This window comes from Ranitomeya variabilis, chromosome 2 (assembly GCF_051348905.1).
Source record: "Ranitomeya variabilis isolate aRanVar5 chromosome 2, aRanVar5.hap1, whole genome shotgun sequence".
NCBI lineage: Eukaryota > Metazoa > Chordata > Amphibia > Anura > Dendrobatidae > Ranitomeya > Ranitomeya variabilis.
The window spans coordinates 446,292,179-446,313,203 of record NC_135233.1 but is presented as its reverse complement, the minus strand read 5'-3'; the positions used below and the strand labels follow the sequence as shown (position 1 = coordinate 446,313,203).

Genomic DNA, 21,025 nt, shown 5'->3' with positions numbered 1-21,025 from the left:
CCACCAAATGAAGACATGCCGAGTGTAGAGACCTCTAGGTTGTATCTGAACAAGGTGAAGAAGCAGGATTTACACCTGGGAAGGTGTTGCCCAACTTTAAGGCCAATTTGTTTTTCTCTTACTTATATTATATGATTTTAGATTTGTAGTTGGTCTCTATTGATTTAACAGCTTTTGCATTATATAACCTCCATGTTGCACTGTCTATTGTTGGCTGCAGAATGAGTTAACCCTCAGTGAACTGCTTGTGATGGTCCAATGGAAGAGTTTGCAACTTTTGTTTTTTTTATTTTGTTGGTTTTTTTTAGTTCCTCTCAGCTGATTTATGACCACAGACCACATTAAAGTTGAATACAAAGGGAAACAAAGATTGTAAAAGCAAAACGGTGCAAGCGTCTTAAAGACAGCAAATTGCAAAGTAAAAATGATTTTTACCTCCAAATATATACTTAAGAAAAAATAAAATTATATATATATATTTCTATTTTTTGTTATCATTCTACGATGCACAAGGGGGGTTCAAACGCTTTGGTGCCTCCCTTATAGGACGTCTGTGTGCGCCACTTTTAATCATTATTTACCCAAAGCCACGAAACCCCTTACTTGATTCATTGGTCACTTTGGAGGCTTGTCACATACTTTATGCTAGTTGTGCCCCTTTGGTCTTCTGCACGTCCACAGCCATCCCTAAGGGAAGACGTCTCCTGTCTGTGAAAATTTGTCTTCTGAACATTCACATGAGAAATGCGTCTGTCCTTAATTGTGGGGGTCTTTAAGACGGAAGGCGTGTAGAGTATTAGCCCCTTTTGTTTAGGGAGAATCAATAGGAGATTTATATCAAACTTATTAGCCGATCCCTCCACATCAGGGACTCATAAACTTATGTATTCCTTAATTTTTTAAGAGGATTACCCGCGCCAGCTGACCCAGAGCGCCGCGATTCTGATGGAGTCCTATTCAATAGTCATACGTATTAGGGGAATCTAAATATGAACAGAGACACTTGCCATGCAAGAATATTGTTAATGAATCAAATCCTCGGCACCGGATCAGCTGTGCCTGGCAAATCTCACCAGAGGGGTCCCAGTGCCAGGTAGCTGGGCCCGGCGGACGCCATCAGCGGGTTTGCGCCTGGAGCACAATGAGAGACAGACTGCGGTGTCAGGCTTCATTAATGATAATCATTAGACTCCCAATTTGAAAACAGTCAGTGTTTCGTTACCCTTTATCCAGTCCCTTTCTGGGGAGGGGGCTGATCTTTTGTGAAGGTCGGTTCAGCTGCTGGGTGTAAAATTGTGTCAGGGCGCAGGAGAGGACGGGCTGGGGTCAGATGATGGCTGTCACATATGCTGGTGTAAGTCTGGAGCCCCCGGGACCGGCTAATGATGCAGACGGCTTTTCAATACGGTCTCATATGCAGCTGTTTATGATAGTTTGCCATTCTCCCACCCTCCCCACTATACCGCGCTGGACTTTTACAAGGATTTATAGCTCATGTTTGCATCAGCAGGTTACAATCTGCTCTGTGCCAGGATACCAGTCTGGGTATAAGGGCAAATTCACATACAGAAGATTCACCCTGCAACTAAAAATCGTCTCCATGTCCATGGATTTCTGCATCATCCATCCGGATAAACAAAAAAAAGTCGCAGAAATTGTTGCAACAAATCTGCTGTGTAAGAATTTACTCAGAGCTCGTTCACACTCAGACAGAATAGTGACGCCTGCAGGGACACTGTCTAAGTTACCAAGCAGGGGGTAAAGTGCCAGTCCAATAAATAACCAGGACATCCAGGCTTGGAAGGAAAGTCTGCAGTCACTACGCAACTGCAGACTTCTGAATCCTGACGGTGCGCAATGTACATGCTGTCAGGATCCTCTGATGTTGCCAATGCGAGCGGGTGTTCACGTGAAAAATGACATTTGCATGCAAGTGCTGATTAGATGTGCTGCTCATTACTCGTCCTCGCTCAACAGGAGAACGTCTAGTGAGAATGTGAGCAGAAGTCTGCCGATCATATACATGTGATCAAGTGACCGGCTGCTCTCAAGTAACACCAAACAATCCTGACATCATGCTCGTTGCAGTCAGGATTCAGAAGTCTTTCATCCCAAGTCTGGACAATCCCTTTTAAAGGAAACAAAAACCGCTCTATGTGAATAGAGGCATAAAAAAAAAAAAAAAAATCAGAGGCTCTAATGAAGACCAGGCAGTCACCAGGGTAAGCCGACCCCCTGCGCAGTGGGTCTACACCCACCAAAGTCACTTGGTTTTTTTTTAATCTTAGTTTAGACTTTAGTCCACTCAGTTATTACACCTTTTTCGTGTGCAGTCTATGAACTTACCGGCCAGGTATTGACCAGTAGAAAGCTCTTGGCCTTCATCTGACAACAGAGTTGTGTGGAGACCTGGAGAAAAACTCCTGTGTGTCTCTACCAAGGAAAGCCGCCATCTGGCCACATAAGCCGTTACAATCATCCTATGTGCAACATACTGTATACTCATGTGCAGAGAAATAAAAGCCTGAATATACACACATGCAGGTTATGAAGAATATGTTCCAGGGGCCACAACCTCATGTGTGCACAGAGAAATAGAATAAAGCAATTATTCTTCTCTTTTTGTAATCAATAGAAACAGATAATTGTTGACTGGATCTGTAGGAAAAATAAGTACTTTAATTTTCAATGAAATCACAAAAGGTGCGAGTGCTGTGCAAAAACCACAAATTGTGAAGTTGCGCTACATTACTAGTCAGAAACCAGCCTAACGCTAAGGGTTCATTCACATGTCAGATTTACATCTTCTCAGTACTGATCCAAAAAACCCCTCTGCTTTCTGTCACACGGCTGTAGAGCTCATTAAATTAAAATCTGATTGCATACAACCACCACTAGGGGGAGCTTTTTGCATAAGAAAAAAAGAGGAACTGTATGAGTCTGTATGCAGTGAGCTCCCCCTAGTGGTGGCTGCAGGCAGACAGAATTTCATCATTGAGCTCTTTGTGTGAAAGGAAACCAGGGATTTGAAGGAACACTTTAGACAAAGCAGTGACTTTAAGGAATGATGCATTTAAAATGGGGAAACATTTTTTTTTATTGTTTTAAACCCAATTATTAATGAATATATAAAAAAGTTAATGACGACCTTTACGTATGTTCCTCATTACTATTTATTTTAAATCTAGTCTGAAATGTTGCAAAATGGGATACAAAATATAAACATTCATAATAATACCATAAAACAATGAGCCCAATGCGACAACACAAATCCCCCCCTCCACCTACCTCCATGTCCTCCTGCTGCGACTACTTAGCCCTCTTCCATTATGTCACATCCAGATGAACAGGATGGGCTACGGAGCTGCCGGAAGTCACCTTGTAGTGACAGAGATGACAACGACAGGAACTAAAAGAAGATGCAAAAAGCAAAATAATAAGTCATGTAGATTGGAAGCTCTGCAGTCTAGAAAACATTCTGATGAAACATTTGTTTTATGCAACCGTTGATTGCCTACCCTGACACACATCCCAGCAAATTACTTATCTCAGTGGAGTCTTATGTACAGTTACATTTTGTTGGGCACTATATATAGAAAGAGGAAGAAAAAGGGTCATTTAATTGTTAGGAGTTAGGCTATTAAACTATATTGAGATTAATCTGACCCATGAGTGCAATATTGGCAACTTCCAATTAAAGAAGATAGGCGAATATTCTGCACAGGTGAAGGGTGGGCTAAGATGGGGATAAGTTTTAAGGAGATGCAAAAAAAAAAGTCCATACAGCAGGAATATTGCCATCTATGGAGAATTCAGCTTCTGTCTGGGTCTCTACTGCCCTCTGGTGTACAAGAAGGTAATTACACATACAGTTCCAGCCACACCATATTCCATGTAGAGCTACATTCTGTTCATCAGTATCTGTTTATGGCTGACAACATGACAACTATAAGAGTTTTTTTTTTTTTTTAAAGCAGTCACAGCGTTCCCAGATGGCTAAATCTGCAGCAATGAGTATCGAGTAAATTTATGAATTTTGTAGAACGCTCGGAAAGTCTCCTTGCCTACCTACAGTATATCCGGTCAATGGTTTCAGTGATTGGCAAGGGTCTTAGGACCAGGAACCCATTGGTCTAAAAGGAATTTAACCCTTTGAAGATTTGGTGGAAGTATGCCACTGTAAGCACTGAGATCAGTAGCTGAGCCTGATCCATACAGTACAATGTTAATGCTGGCTGTGCTACACAGTTGGCACCAAAAAGTGCTGTAATTGGAGATAGCGCCAGTCGCTACAGTTTAACTTCTTAGATGCCACTGTCTATCATGACAGCAGCATTTAAGAGGTTACCTTCGGATGCCCAGCCCACCCCCATGGTATTGGTCTGCTACGTTACTGCACCTATGGAGCCATTTAGAGTACATCTTCAGTATATTGTACAAGTGATAAGTGATCTCAGGTAAGGGAGTATTCATGATCCATCCATGGTTTGTTGGGATCTGACACCAAAGGAGCTGCACTGTGTGGTCAGGTGCTGCACATAAGTGCCTTTCATAAGAATAGGTGCTGTTCTGTTCTACAGTACCCAGCAGTAGCTACTACACATTGATTGCAGTCAATCTTGCTCCATCCCAAGACTTTAGCAATTAACAGATGATCAGTGAGGCCCGGTGTCGGACCTCCACCGATATAACACATACAAACAAAAAACAGCCAGGTAAATGTGGATCACTACAATTGTAGTTTTTTTCCCTTCTCAGTTTCATTTCACTTTGAATTTGTCTTTCCATTTCTTAAGTTCGTAGTATGGGAAAATGAACGATGTAATTTGCTGCTATGTTTGAAGCTCCCTGACCCTCTCTTCTCTACTCCCTCAATGTCATTCAAACCTAAACCTCAACCCTCAAAAAGAAAGTCCTCGAAATGTCACTACAATACAAAAAATACATTATAAATAAGCTCTCCAGTCTTAGAAAAGCATGACGGCTCTCTTCCCAAAACAGCACCACAGTTGAGCACATTTTGTGTGTGGTACTGCAGCTCACCTCTATTTTCTTTAATGGAGTGGACTTGAAAAAAAAAACCAGACAACACAGACAAGGCTGGTTTATAAGGAAGGAAGAGGCCAAATGCCGGATGTCTCAGTACCCCCCAGGACCATTCACAGTGGGGATAAGTACAAGATTCTGCATTGTATTGTAGTTTTCTTAGGGGTGGACACTGACAGCTTGGGGCCCCTGGGCAAGAAATGTAACTGGGCCCTCCCTCCTTTTATGGCAACCAAGCTACAGGTTATATATATATATATATATATATATATATATATATATATATATATATATATATATATATATATATACACACACACACACACACACCAAAAGTTTGGACACACCACACACCTTCTCATTTAAAGATTTTTCTGTATTTTCAGGACTATGAAAATTGTACATTCACACAGAAGGCATCAAAACTATGAATTAACACATGTGGAATTATATACTTAACAAAAAATTGTGAAACAACTGAAAATATGTCTTATATTCTAGGCTCTTGGAAATAGCCACCTTTTGCTTTGATGACTGCTTTGCACACTCTTGGCATTCTCTTGATGAGCTTCAAGAGGTAGTCACCGGGAATGGTCTTCCAACAATCTTGAGGGAGTTCCCAGAGATGCTTAGCACTTGTTGACCCTTTTGCCTTCACTCTGCGGTCCAGTTCACCCCAAACCATCTCGATTGGATTCAGGTCTGGTGACTGTGGAGGCCAGGTCATCTGGCTAGCACCCCATCACTCTCCTTCTTGGTCAAATAGCCCTTACACAGCCGGGAGGTGTGTTTGGGGTCATTGTCCTGTTGAAAAATAAATGATGGTCCAACTAAACGCAAGCCGGATGGAATAGCATGCCGCTGCAAGATGCTGTGGTAGCCATGCTGGTTCAGTATGCCTTCACTTTTGAATAAATCCCCAACAGTGTCACCAGCAAAGCACCCCCACACCATCACACCACCTCCTCCATGCTTCACGGTGGGCACCAGGCATGTAGAGTCCATCTGTTCACCTTTTCTGCATCGCACCAAGACACGGTGGTTGGAACCAAAGATCTCAAATTTGGACTCATCAGTAGGGTTGAGCGAAACGGATCGTTCATTTTCAAAAGTCGCCGACTTTTGGCAAAGTCGGGTTTCGTGAAACCCGACCCGACTCCAGCGTGGGATTGGCCACGTGGTCGGCGATCTTGGCGCCAAAGTCGCGTTTTGTATGACGCCTTCCCCGCCATTTTTTCAGCCAATTAAGGAGTGTGGGCAACGCGATGACATAGGTTCCGGCCTGGTTTCTGCGGCGTCATAGAGCCATATTACCGTTTGGGCTGCAGTGATTTCCGCAGTCAAACACAACATATGCTTTGCACGGAGGAGAGAGAGAGAGAGAGAGAGAGACCGACCACATTGACTTGCATTGGGTTTCGTGTTCCGGTCCGGAACCCGACTTTACAGTAGAATCGGCCGATTTCACGCGATCCGACTTTCGAGAAGGTCGGGTTTCACAAAATCCAACTCGATCCTAAAAAACCAAAAGTCGCTCAACCCTACTCATCAGACCAAAGCACAGATTTGCACTGGTCTAATGTCCATTCCTTGTGTTCTTTAGCCCAAACAAGTCTCTTCTGCTTGTTTCCTGTCCTTAGCAGTGGTTTCCTAGCAGCTATTTTACCATAAAGGCCTGCTGCACAAAGTCTCCTCTTAAAGGGAACCTGTCACCCCCCTCAGGCGTTTGTAACTAAAAGAGCCACCTTGTGCAGCACAAATGCTGCATTCTGACAAGGTGGCTCTTTTAGTTATGATGCCTGCACACTCTGAAATAATCACTTATAAAATATGCCCCCCTCATACCCTGAAATCACCAGGGAGGCGGGTCTTTCCTTCCTAATCAGACACAGCACAGCCGTCACTCCTGGCTACAGTCAAACATGGCGGAGGTTCCCTGATGTTTTGGGGTTGCTTTGCTGCCTCTGGCACTGAACTGCTTGACCATGTGCATGGCATTATGAAGTCTGAAGACTACCAACAAATTTTGCAGCATAATGTAGGGCCCAGTGTGAGAAAGCTGGGTATACCTTAGAGGTCATGGATCTTCCAGCAGGACAATTACCCAAAACACACTTCAAAAAGCACTAGAAAATGGTTTGAGAGAAAGCACTGGAGACTTCTAAGGTGGCCAGCAATGAGTCCAGACCTGAATCCCATAGAACACCTGTGGAGAGATCTAAAAATGGCAGTTTGGAGAAGGCACCCTTCAAATATCAGGGACCTGGAGCAGTTTGCCAAAGAAGAATGGTCTAAAATTCCAGCAGATCATTGTAAGAAACTCATTGATGGTTACCGGAAGCGGTTGGTCGCAGTTATTTTGGCTAAAGGTTGTGCAACCAAGTATTAGGCTGAGGGTGCCAATACTTTTGTCTGGCCCATTTTTGGAGTTTTGTGTGAAATTATCAATGTTTTGCTTTTGCTTCATTCTCTTTTGTGTTTTTTCATTTAAGACAAATTAAATGAAGATAATAATACCAAAGAATTTGTGTTTGCAATCATTTTCAGGAAGAAACTGAGTATTATCTGAATTGCAGGGGTGTCAATACTTTTGGCCACAACTGTATACTGCTGCGGAACTGGCGGATCCCCTGCGCTGCAGTATATTTTAGCTGAATGTGCATCTGAGGATGCAGATCGAGCTGAAATATTCACTGATGTCAGCGGCCTCACTCCAACTCCGGGCCCGACGCAGCCGCAACGGCGATTTTTCTGCTCGTGAGAAACCCCCGTTAAGAGATACCCTTAGGGTTCTGTCACACAGTGGCACTTTGATCGCTATGACGGTACGATCCGTGACGTTCCAGCGATATCCATACGATATCGCTGTGTCTGACACGCAGCAGCGATCAGGGACCCTGCTGAGAATCGTACGTCGTAGCAGATCGTTTGGAACTTTCTTTCGTCGCTGGATCTCCCGCTGTCATCGCTGGATCGTTGTGTGTGACAGCGATCCAGCGATGCGTTCGCTTGTAACCAGGGTAAACATCGGGTAACTAAGCGCAGGGCCGCGCTTAGTAACCCGATGTTTACCGTGGTTACCAGCGTAAAAGTAAAAAAAACCAGTACATACTCACATTCCGGTGTCTGTCCCCCGGCGTTCTGCTTCTCTGCATTGTGAGCGCCAGCCGGCCGGAAAGCGAGCACAGCGGTGACATCACCGCTGTGCTTTCCGGCTGGCGCAGACACAGTGGAGAGAAGCAGAACGCCGGGGGACAGACACCGGAATGTAAGTATGTACTGTTTGTTTTTTTTAACTTTTACGCTGGTAACCACGGTAAACATCGGGTTACTAAGCGCGGCCCTGCGCTTAGTAACCCGATGTTTACCCTGGTTACCCGGGACCTCGGCATCGTTGGTCGCTGGAGAGCTGACTGTGTGACAGCTCCCCAGCGACCACACAACCACTTACCAACGATCACGGCCAGGTCGTATCGCTGGTCGTGATCGTTGGTAAATCGTTTAGTGTGACAGTACCCTTATACATATACATACTGTCTATTGTGTCTCAGATATATATATATATATATATATATATATATATATATATATATATATATATATATATATAATATATATATACACACACACACACAGTACAGACCAACAGTTTGGACACACCTTCTCATTTAAAGATTTTTCTGTATTTACATGACTATGAAAATTGTACATTCACCCTGAAGGCATCAAAACTATGAATTAACACGTGTGGAATTATATACTTAACAAAAAAGTGAAACAACTGAAATTTTGTCTTAAGGTACCGTCACACTAAGCGACGCTGCAGCGATACAGACAACGATGCCGATCGCTGCAGCGTCGCTGTTTGGTCGCTGGAGAGCTGTCACACAGACCGCTCTCCAGCGACCAACGATGCCGACGTCCCTGGGTAACCAGGGTAAACATCGGGTTGCTAAGCGCAGGGCCGCGCTTAGTAACCCGATGTTTACCCTGGTTACCAGTGTAAAATGTAAAAAAACAAACTACATACTTACATTCGCGTCCCCCGGCGTCCGCTTCCTGCACTGACTGAGCGCCGGCCCTTACAGCAGAGCGGTGACGTCACCGATGTGCTGCGCTTTCACTTTACGGGCGGCGCTCAGTCAGTGCAGGAAGCGGACGGCGGGGGACGCGAAGGTGAGTATGTACTGTTTGTTTTTTTACGTTTTACACTGGTAACCAGGGTAAACATCGGGTTACTAAGCGCGGCCCTGCGCTTAGTAACCCGATATTTACCCTGGTTACCATTGTAAAACATCGCTGGTATCGTTGCTTTTGCTGTCAAACACAACGATACACGGCGATCTGACGACCAAATAAAGTTCTGAACTTTAATCAACGACCAGCGATATCACAGCAGGATCCTGATCGCTGCTGCCTGTCACACTCAACGATATCGCTAGCCAGGACGCTGCAACGTCACGGATCGCTAGCGATATCGTTTAGTGTGACGGTACCTTTACATTCTAGGTTCTTCAAAGTAGCCACCTTTTGCTTTGATGACTGCTTTGCACACTCTTGGCATTCTCTTGATGAGCTTCAAGAGGTAGTAACCGGAGATGGTCTTCCAACAATCTTGAAGGAGTTCCCAGAGATGCTTAGCACTTGTTGGCCCTTTTGCCTTCACTCTATGGTCCAGCTCACCCCAAACCATCTTGACTGGGTTCAGGTCTGGCGTAGCATCCCATCACTCTCCTTCTTGGTCAAATAGCCCTTACACAGCCTGGAGGTGTGTTTGGGGTCATTGTCCTGTTGAAAAATAAATGATGGTCCAACTAAACGAAAACCGGATGGAATAGCATGTTGCTGCAAGATGCTGTGGTAGCCATGCTGGTTCAGTATTCCTTCAATTTTGAATAAATCCCCAACAGTGTCACCAGCAAAGCACCCCCACACCATCACACCTCCTCCTCCATGCTTCACGGTGGGAACCAGGCATGTAGAGTCCATCCGTTCACCTTTTCTGCGCACAAAGACACAAAGACACGGTGGTTGGAACCAAAGAACTAAAATTTGGACTCATCAGACCAAAGCACAAATTTCCACTGGTCTAATGTCCATTTCTTGTGTTCTTTAGCCCAAACAAGTCTCTTCTGCTTGTTTCCTGTCCTTAGCAGTGGTTTCCTAGCAGCTATTTTACCATGAAGGCCTGCTGCACAAAGTCTCCTCTTAACAGTTGTTGTAGAGATGTGTCTGCTGCTAGAACTCTGTGTGGCATTGACCTGTTCTCTAAACTGCTGTTAACCTGCGATTTCTGAGGCTGGTGACTCGCATAAACTTATCCTCAGAAGCAGAGGTGACTCTTGGTCTTTCTTTCCTGGCGGGGTCCTCATGTGAGCCAGTTCCTTTGTAGCACTTGATGGTTTTTGCCACTGCACTTGGGGACACTTTCAAAGTTTTCCCAATTTTTCGGACTGACTGACCTTCATTTCTTAAAATAATGATGGCCACTCATTTTTCTTTACTTAGCTGTTTTTTTCTTGCCATAATACAAATTCCAACAGTCTGTTCAGTAGGACTATCAGCTATGTATCCACCAGACTTCTGCACAACACAACTGATGGTCCCAACCTGTCACGGGAAGCCTAGGTAGGCAAGAGCTAATAACCCAGGTCCCTGCGATTTCCCTCAACTCTGGGAAACCCTGACTGACCCTTCTCCCAGAGTTTACACTGATGGTGTGCATGTCTGGGCCTCCACCCTCACCCTGTCTCCTGTTTCAACCCTAGGCTGAAACCACCACCCACCACCCAGTGAAGAGACCACACACCAATACCCACAGTTAGCACAGACAAGGATAACGGAAAATATGCACCATGCCGCAGTCACACAGGAATACACTATAAGTGCACAGGACAAAACAATACAAATAAAGGAAGGAGAAAATATGACAAAGGGAAATACACCACCGGATACGAAACTCCTTCTCCTAGACCACCACTCCAGACCGAGATAACCAAGCACACGACAGAAGCTATAATCGGCGACGCCCAAAGCCCAGCAAAACAATTTAAAGGCAGTGGGCGTGACTCAGCCCTCAACCCGAGTACCAGCCAGATTAACCCCGGATAATCTGGATCGAATCTAACCTGCGCCACTGAGCATATAGTGGACGAATGAGGTATTACCGCTGTCTGTCGGACGCCCTAGTGTGAACAGCGTCCAACATGACAGTACCCCGCCTTCTACGAGGGACCCCAGGGCCCTCACGACTTATAGGACCTGGCTTGTCTGGATTGCGGTGGTGAAACATACTGACCAGCCGGTCCGCATGTACCGAAGCTGGTACCCAAGACCTCTCCTCCAGCCCATAACCACGCCAGTGTACCAAGTACTGTAATGTGCGGCGCACCACACGAGAGTCAACCACCTTGGAGACTTCAAACTCTAAATTGCCATCCACCAAGACTGGAGGAGGCATCGGCACCGCGTCCACAGAACCCACCACCTTTTTTAATAACGATCTGTGGGACACGTTGTGAATCTTATATACCGTAGGGAGCTCCAATCGGTAAGCTACCAGGTTAACGATGGCGGCAACCCTAAACGGACCAATAAACCTAGGACCCAATTTAAGGGATGGTATTTTAAGTCTTATGTTTTTTGTGGACAACCACACCCAGTCACCCACACTCAGGTCCAGACCTGGCACACGTCTACTGTCAGCCACACGTTTGTACCTAGCACCCACACTCAACAGGCGCTGTTTCACTTTCCTCCAGACGGATGACAGTTGTGCTCCTAACATGTCCTCCTCCGGAACGCCGGAAGAGCCCTCCTGACTCAAAGTACAAAATTGAGGATGATGCCCGTAAACACAAAAGAACGGAGACTCCCCAGAAGATTCCTGGTGGTGATTATTTATGGCAAACTCAGCCAAAGGAAGGAACGTCAACCACTCCTCCAGGTTGTCGGAAACAAAACAGCGTAAGTACTGCTCCAAATTTTGGTTCATACGCTCGGTCTGACCATTTGACTGAGGATGAAACGCCGAAGAATGCGACAACTTGATCCCCAGCCGTGAGCAAAATGCTTTCCAAAATTTTGCCACAAACTGAGTACCCCTATCAGACACGATGTCAGACGGGACCCCGTGAAGTCTGACCACCTCCTGCACAAATACCTGAGCCAGAGTTTTAGCGTTAGGCAACGAAGGCAAAGACACAAACTGCGTCATTTTTGAGAAACGATCAACAATCACCAAGATAACCGTGTTCCCCGCTGAGGAGGGCAAATCTGCTATAAAATCCATGGAGATCTCCGTCCATGGCCTACTGGGTACCCCAAGAGGAAGCAGTGTGCCAGCAGGATGGGAGCGGGGCGTCTTAGCCCTAGCGCACGTGGTGCATGCTGACACGTATGAGACCACGTCCTGTCGGATTTTGGGCCACCAAAACCGACGCGACACCAACTCCAAGGTACCCCTAACCCCTGGATGGCCAGCCAGGACAGCATCATGATGCTCACCCAACACCTTTAGGCGAAGATGGAGCGGTACAAAGGATTTGTTAACGGGAAGCTCAGGTGGTACCTCCTCCTGAGCATCGGCAATCTCAGCCTCAACCTCGGTCGTGAGAGCCGAGACCACTACACCCTTTTGGAGGATGAGTACCGGTTCTTCCCGAGGTTCTCCCCCCGGAAAACACCTGGACAAAGCATCCGCCTTAGTGTTTTTAGACCCAGGTCGGTAAGTGACAAAAAAGTTGAACCGCGTGAAAAACAATGCCCAGCGAGCCTGCCTGGGGGGACAGACGCTTGGCTGACTCCAAATACAGCAGATTCTTATGCTCGGTAATAACAGTAACCTGGTGAACCGACCCCTCCAAAAAGTGTCGCCATTCCTCAAAAGCCAACTTGATAGCCAACAACTCCCTGTTGCCTATATCGTAGTTACGTTTGGCGGACGACAGTTTCTTGGAGAATTAGGCGCATGGACGCAAGTCGCTCAAGGATGAGCCTTGAGACAGCACCGCCCCCACTCCAACCTCAGATGCATCGACTTCCACAGTAAATGGTTTCGATACATCCGGTTGCACCAGAATGGGAGCTGAAGCAAAACTGTTTTTCAGAAACTCGAATGCGCGCACAGCAGCCTCAGACCAGGCGGAGAAATCGGTACCTTTTTTTGTCATGTCAGTGAGCGGTTTAGCAATGATAGAAATTTTTTTAATAAACTTTCTATAATAATTAGAAAACCCCAGGAACTGCTGGAGCGCTTTTAGGTTATCAGCACGTTCCCAACGCAGCACCACTTGCACCTTAGCGGCGTCCATTTTGAACCCAGAAGCGGACACAATATAACCCAGAAAAAGGCAACTCCTGAACCGAAAATACACATTTCTCCAGTTTAGCATAGAGCTTATTCTCTCTGAGCAGCTGTAACACCTGCCTAACATGCTCTAAATGAGTATCACGGTCGCATGAATAGATGAGAATGTCATCAAGGTACACAATAACGAATTTTCCCATGACATGAGAGAACACATCGTTTATGAAATGCTGAAAAACAGCAGGCGCGTTTGTCAAACCAAATGGCATCACCAGATTTTCAAAATGACCCTCAGGAGTATTAAAAGCCGTTTTCCACTCATCACCGTGACGGACTCTTATGAGGTTGTACGCCCCCCTGAGGTCAAGCTTAGAGAACCACCTAGCACCAGCCACCTGATTAAACAGATCAGGTATCAGTGGCATAGGGTATGGGTCACGAACCGTAATCTGGTTTAACTCCCTGAAATCCAGACATGGACGTAATCCGCCATCTTTCTTCTTAACGGAGAAAAACCCCGCTGCCACAGGCGAGGATGAAGGCCCGATGTGCCCTTTGCTCAGACTCTCAGCGATGTAGTCTTTTAAGGCTTACCTCTCAGGACCAGAGATGTTAAACATCCTAGCTTTCGGTAATTTGGCCCCTGGTTTTAGCCTAATAGTACAGTCATAGGGGCGATGTGGTGGCAATTCTGAAGAACCCTTCTCAGAGAACACATCCGCGAAGTCCTGCAGTGACTCAGGAATGCTAGGAGTCACAGCGGACACACATGTGGCCAGGCAATTCTCCTGGCAGAATCCGCTCCACTGGATGATGTCCTGGGTTTAACAGTCAATCACCGGGTTGTGTACAGCCAACCATGGAAAACCCAGAACCATTTGAGCAGGAAGATTACTGAGCACCTTACATGTAACTTGCTCAGCATGTAGGACCCCAATGTGGAGTTTAACCTCAGCCACAAAGGAACAGATGAATGACCTCGGAGAGACCAAAACATCCAACACTGCGGAGACACCATCACGTGTTTCTCAACGCAGTGATCCAGAACACTGCCCCCATCCCTTATGGGAACTCAGCCACAAACTCAGTAATCTCCCCCTGTGGGAGAGGAGCGGCATTGATGGTGACCACCCGGATAGGATGAGGCAGTTTTTCGATCCTGAAACCGGCTGTGCGCGCAAACTCCTCATCAATGAGGTTAGTGGCCGAACCACTATCCATAAACACAGTAATAGGTAGCTCTCTGCCAGAGACCACAACCTTGGCAGGGAGCATGCATTGAGAAACCACTATGGAGGATATGCATAAACTCAGATCGGCCTCCTCCATACCCTCTGAGCTTCGTAGTTTTTCCACCATTGCGCTTTTTCTTAGATGGCAGAGGACAAGTATCAACATAATGACCAGTTTTACCACAGCAAAAACAGGCTCTCTGCTTCCTGAGCAAAGGGGCAAGATGCTTCACATGTGACACCCCTGCGATCTGCATAGACTCCGTAGGCTCACCTGCAGCAACCTCACGTGTATCCACGCTCTCTCCCATAGGCGGCGTCTCTTGCACCCCCTGACGCAGACGGCGATCAATACGGATAACAAGACTCATAGCGGATTATAGAGAAACAGGAGTCTCATACATCAGAAGGGCTTTTTTAACCATTCCTGAAACCCCATGAACAAACTGACTCCGCAGCGCAGGATCATTCCACTGTGTGTCTACCGCCCAGCGGCGAAATTCAGAACAGTAATCCTCCGCCATACGCTCCCCCTGGCAAATAGCGCGAATTTTAGATTCTGCTAGACCCATTCTGTCAGGATCCTCGTAAATGAGTCCAAGAGCAGAAAAAAAACTCTCCACTGAGTTATATGCAGCAGAATCAGATGGTAAAGAAAACGCCCATGCTTGAGGATCCCCGTTCAGTAATGACAACACCAGACCCACACGCTGAGCCTCATTACTTGAAGAGATAGGACGCATACGAAAGTACAGTTTACAAGATTCACGAAAAGTAACAAATTTACTGTGTTCCCCAGCAAACCTTTCCGGCAAAGGAAACTTTGGCTCAGCAACTCTGCCTGCAGATTCAGCTTGCACATTAGATACTACTAGACCCTGTTGCTGAACTGCCCCCTTCAGCTCAGTGACCTGCAGGGACAGCGCCTCCAACTGGCGGGTTATGGAAGTCATGGGATCCATGGAATACAAAAATAAGGCCGATTATAATGTCACGGGAAGCCTAGGTAGGCAAGAGCTAATAACCCAGGCCCCTGTGATTTCCCTCAACTCTGGGAAACCCTGACTGGCCCTTCTCCCAGAGTTTACACTGATGGTGTGCATGTCTGGGCCTCCACCCTCACCCTGTCTCCTGTTTCAACCCTAGGCTGAAACCACAACCCACCACCCAGTGAAGAGACCACACACCAATACCCACAGTTAGCAGGGACAAGGATAACGGAAAATATGCACCACGCCGCAGTCACACAGGAATACACTATAAGTGCACAGGGCAAAACAATACAAATAAAGGAAGGAGAAAATATGACAAAGGGAAATACACCACCGGATACGAAACTCCTTCTCCTAGACCACCACTGCAGAATGAGATAACCAAGCACAAGACAGAAGCTATAATCGGCGACGCCCAAAGCCCAGCAAAACAATTTAAAGGCAGTGGGCGTGACTCAGCCCTCAACCCGAGTACCAGCCAGATTAACCCCGGAAAATCTGGATCGAATCTAACCTGCGCCACTGAGCATATAGTGGACGAATTAGGTATTACCGCTGTCTGTCGGACGCCCTAGTGTGAACAGCGTCCGACATGACACAACCCCATTTATAAGGCAGGAAATCCCACTTATTAAACCTGACAGGGCACACCTGTGAAGTGAAAACCATTCCCAGTGACTACCTCTTGAAGCTCATCAAGAGAATGCCAAGTGTGTGCAAAGCAGTCATCAGAGCAAAAGGTGGCTACTTTGAAGAACCTAGAATATAAGACATAATTTCAGTTGTTTCAGACTTTTTTGTCAAGTATATAATTCCACATGTGTTAGTTCATAGCTTTGATGCCTTCAGTGTGAATGTACAATTTTCATAGTCATGAAAATACAGAAAAATCTTTAAATGAGAAGGTGTGTCCAAACGTTTGGTCTGTACTGTATATATGCAGGTGCATTCTTCCATCTCCAGCAGCTCCATCCTGGGGGTCTTCAGCCCATCCATCAGCACTTACTGGTCAGATCTCCAGCTATCGCCAGTCATTCTGCCTCCTCACTGCCTCCGATAGAAGAAAAGAACAGCCTCCATGCAGTCAGTACATCTGACACTTCTCCTTCCTCCTGAGAAGTTCTAACAGGTGCCTGACCCATGTGAATATTGGCCATCACATCACCCTCCCCTCCCCCATGTAGCCACTTACCACCCCTGTACTGAGGGGGCTTTATTGGGGAACGACTGCACTGGTCCACTCAGGCAGCATTCACACTGCAGCTCCTGCTTCTGAATGGGCCAGTGCAGCGGTTTTCTAATAAAGCCCCCTCAGTACAGGAGGTGGCGGTAGCTACAGGGGTCAGGGGGATTGGCAGTTCAATGGTTACCTTAGAACTGCTCAGGAGGCAGGAGAGGTGTCCGCTGTACTGACTGCTCAGAAGCTGCTCCCAGCAGCTGTCAGAGGCAGTGAGGAGGCAGGAGACCAGGATTGGCTGAGATCAGCCATACTTAGGCCGGTCATCCTGCCTGTGCCAGAAGAACCATGAAGAGAAGCTGGGGGCGTGTCCAGGGATCCTGAGGGGCATGTCCAGTGATCCCGAAGGCGTGTCCAGGGATCCCAGGGGCGTGTCCAGGGACCCCGGATGGGGGTGTCCAGGGATCCTAAACTCCTGCATCATAGAGCAAGTGGCAACATCAAGTAGGAGGAGAGGAAGGGGCCCATCCTGACATATTGTGCAGAGTGCAGGCCCCTGGCAAAAGACTCAGGTATGGGCCCCCTTCCTCTCCTCTTAGTGTAGATACTGCCGCTGGCTCCACCAGAGAACAAGACAGTTCAGCAGCTGATCAGGCCCACACTCCTTCGGGGCCCCTGTACAGCTGCACCGGCGGTATGTCCGCCCCTGGTTTTCCTTTAGCATTGCATATAGGGCACTGTATGATAGTGTGCATGCTTCACTAAAACGGAAAGAGGGCCCTCATCATATCTCAACTGGGGTCTACAAAATCTCTGCTCACATATGAAGTTCTGCTCCGGATCATGAAATTCAGGCCAATGTGCTACAAGACGCTCTGTAGACAGCCTTTCCCCAACCTCTGCTACCCAGATACTATGGAGCTTGTGCACCAATCTGGGAAGTGGCACAAACGCATTAGCCCCATTACTGGTGGGTCCAGATGGAAGAGGCCCCTGTGCAAGAACAGTATGTGGCCCTTTGCAGTCCAATAATTCATCATAATGCAACAATTCCACCTGCTGAAGAGGTAGAAATGGCCCCTGATATGTCCACCCGAGCCCCATACATTCACATGTTGCTCCATTTTATCCCACATATTGCTCTGTGGACCCTCAACCACTATGCACCAAATTGTCATGGACACTAGAAAGAGCTGTGCCCCCTCGTCTTCTGTGAGCGCTTCCTGGAAGCTGCCTGATTGGCCAATAACTATAAGAAACCAACTATGGAAGGAAGGAACCAGACCCATACACGACAGCTTTGTAGTCCAAGAGAGGCGTCTTATCAATACATGGAGCCAACAATGGAGGATGCCTTGACATTGGCTGTTGGGCTCACATACAGTGGGGCAAAAAAGTATTTAGTCATTCAGCAATAGTGCAAGTTCCACCACTTAAAAAGATGAGAGGCGTCTGTAATTTACATCATAGGTAGACCTCAACTATGGGAGACAAACTGAGAAAAAAAAATCCAGAAAATCACATTGTCTGTTTTTTTATCATTTTATTTGCATATTCTGATCATATGTGATTTTCTGGATTTTTTTTTCTCAGTTTGTCTCCCATAGTTGAGGTCTACCTATGATGTAAATTACAGACGCCTCTCATCTTTTTAAGTGGTGGAACTTGCACTATTGCTGACTGACTAAATACTTTTTTGCCCCACTGTATATTGGCCAGTTTATGCCCTGGGTTCTCTCTCTCTCTCTTTACTGTAATTTTCCTATAGCAATATTGCAGCTTCAATTTTTCCAAACTTTCTATATTTACATAATGTGGCATTTATCCATTTTTCTATGGCAGCAATGCTATTCCAGTTTTCTAAATGTATTATTCAGAGCGCAGCTATATTTTCTTTTAGAACTACAGTCCTAGCTGGCACCTGTACACACTAGCTTGGATGTGCTGGTCCGGTTTTCTGCTTAGAGCCCTAAGCGTAGTTCCTTATTTGGGTTAGAAAAAGTGTGAAAAGCATAAAAGCAGCTCTATGTAACGAACAAAGACAGTTTTGTATCATGTGCACAATTCAGTATTGTCTTCGCTCGCCATCCTGCTTCCTACTAGAGATAGGAGATTCAAGTTGCAGGACTCTGCCCCATCGGCCAGGTCAGTAATCTGTGACCGCTGGATCGGAGCCTGCGAATCGCAACTTACTTTGCGGCTATTCTTCTGATTGGACAATATCCTGCCGACCAGGCTAATGACAAGAAGAGCAAGGAATGCTGGGAGATTCACAGGACTCCTGTCCAGCGGTCACAGATTACTGACATTACTGACCTGTCCGATGGAGCAGAGCCCTGCCAGTACATTCCCCCATCTCTAACTGCTAATTCTGCAGAACACTGAAGGCAATGATAACTTATGCAGTCTGCTATGCTCTGCATAGGCAGTAATGGGCATGCACTCACTGACACTAACAAGAAGAGGCACTTACTGGCACCACTCAATTGACTGGGGGCGGGCACGTGTGTGTGTGGAGAGAGTTTTGTGCCACTCTAAACTTATAGTCTTTGGTGCCAGTGACAACTGGACTATGTCACTCCCCACGTTACACCGTTTTGTGTTCCCATAACTTCATGTCACACCTGCACCGTTGCGACATCGCCATGTGCAATACCCCTGTACCGTGGCGACATCGCCATGTGCAATACCCCTGTACCGTGGCGACATCACCATGTGCAATACCCCTGTACCGTGGCGACATCACCGTGGCAACATCGCCGTGTGCATTATCCCCTGTACCGTGGCGACATCGCCGTGTGCATTATCCCCTGTACCGTGGCGACATCGCTGTGTGCATTATCCCCTGTACCGTAGCGACATCGCCGTGTGCATTATCCCCTGTACCGTAGCGACATCGCTGTGTGCATTATCCCCTGTACCGTGGCGACATCGCCGTGTGCATTATCCCCTGTACCGTAGCGACATCGCCGTGTGCATTATCCCCTGTACCGTAGCGACATCGCCGTGTGCATTATCCCCTGTACCGTGGCGACATCGCCGTGTGCATTATCCCCTGTACCGTGGCGACATCGCCGTGTGCATTATCCCCTGTACCGTAGCGACATCGCCATGTGCATTATCCCCTGTACCGTGGGGACATCACCGTGTGCATTATCCCCTGTACCATGGCAACATCGCTGTGTGCATTATCCCTGTACCATGGCAACATCGCTGTGTGCATTATCCCTGTACCATGGTGACATCGCTGTGTGCATTATCCCCTGTACCGTAGCGACATCGCCGTGTGCATTATCCCCTGTACCGTAGCGACATCGCTGTGTGCATTATCCCCTGTACCGTGGCGACATCGCCGTGTGCATTATCCCCTGTACCGTAGCGACATCGCCGTGTGCATTATCCCCTGTACCGTAGCGACATCGCTGTGTGCATTATCCCCTGTACCGTGGCGACATCGCCGTGTGCATTATCCCCTGTACCGTGGCGACATCGCCGTGTGCATTATCCCCTGTACCGTAGCGACATCGCCATGTGCATTATCCCCTGTACCGTGGGGACATCACCGTGTGCATTATCCCCTGTACCATGGCAACATCGCTGTGTGCATTATCCCTGTACCATGGCAACATCGCTGTGTGCATTATCCCTGTACCATGGTGACATCGCTGTGTGCATTATCCCCTGTACCGTGGCGACATCGCCGTGTGCATTATCCCCTGTACCGTAGCGACATCGCCGTGTGCATTATCCCCTGTACCGTGGCGACATCGCCGTGTGCATTATCCCCTGTACCGTGGCGACATCGCCGTGTGCATTATCCCCTGTACCGTGGCGACATCGCCGTGTGCATTATCCCCTGTACCGTGGCGACATCGCCGTGTGCATTATCCCCTGTACCATGGCGACATCGCCGTGTGCATTATCCCCTGTACCATGGCAACATCGCTGTGTGCATTATCCCCTGTACCATGGTGACATTGCTGTGTGCATTATCCCTGTACCATGGCGACATCGCCGTGTGCATTATCCCCTGTACCATGGCAACATCGCTGTGTGCATTATCCCTGTACCATGGTGACATCGCCGTGTGCATTATCCCTGTACCATGGTGACATCAACAGGTTGCAAAAAATATGCTTTAATTTTGCAGCTGAATATGTTGATGAGGGAGGGCTCCCCTCCAGATATCACTATGGGCCACTGGCTCTATAATTGTATAGCTCCTATATATGGCTATATACGGTCAGTGAAACGTCACTGCTCCCGTATA

General features: G+C 47.0%; 1 protein-coding gene across 1 annotated transcript in view; it reads right to left on the bottom strand.

The window, feature by feature from the left end:
• The window catches only part of LOC143806542 (uncharacterized), a 264,847-nt gene that overhangs the window by 243,051 nt on the left and 771 nt on the right, over positions 1 to 21,025 (bottom strand). The window contains exon 2 of the transcript XR_013221500.1: positions 3,289 to 3,409. The gene's annotated coding sequence lies outside the window, so the exon portion shown is untranslated. The remainder of the gene's footprint in view (positions 1 to 3,288; positions 3,410 to 21,025) is intronic.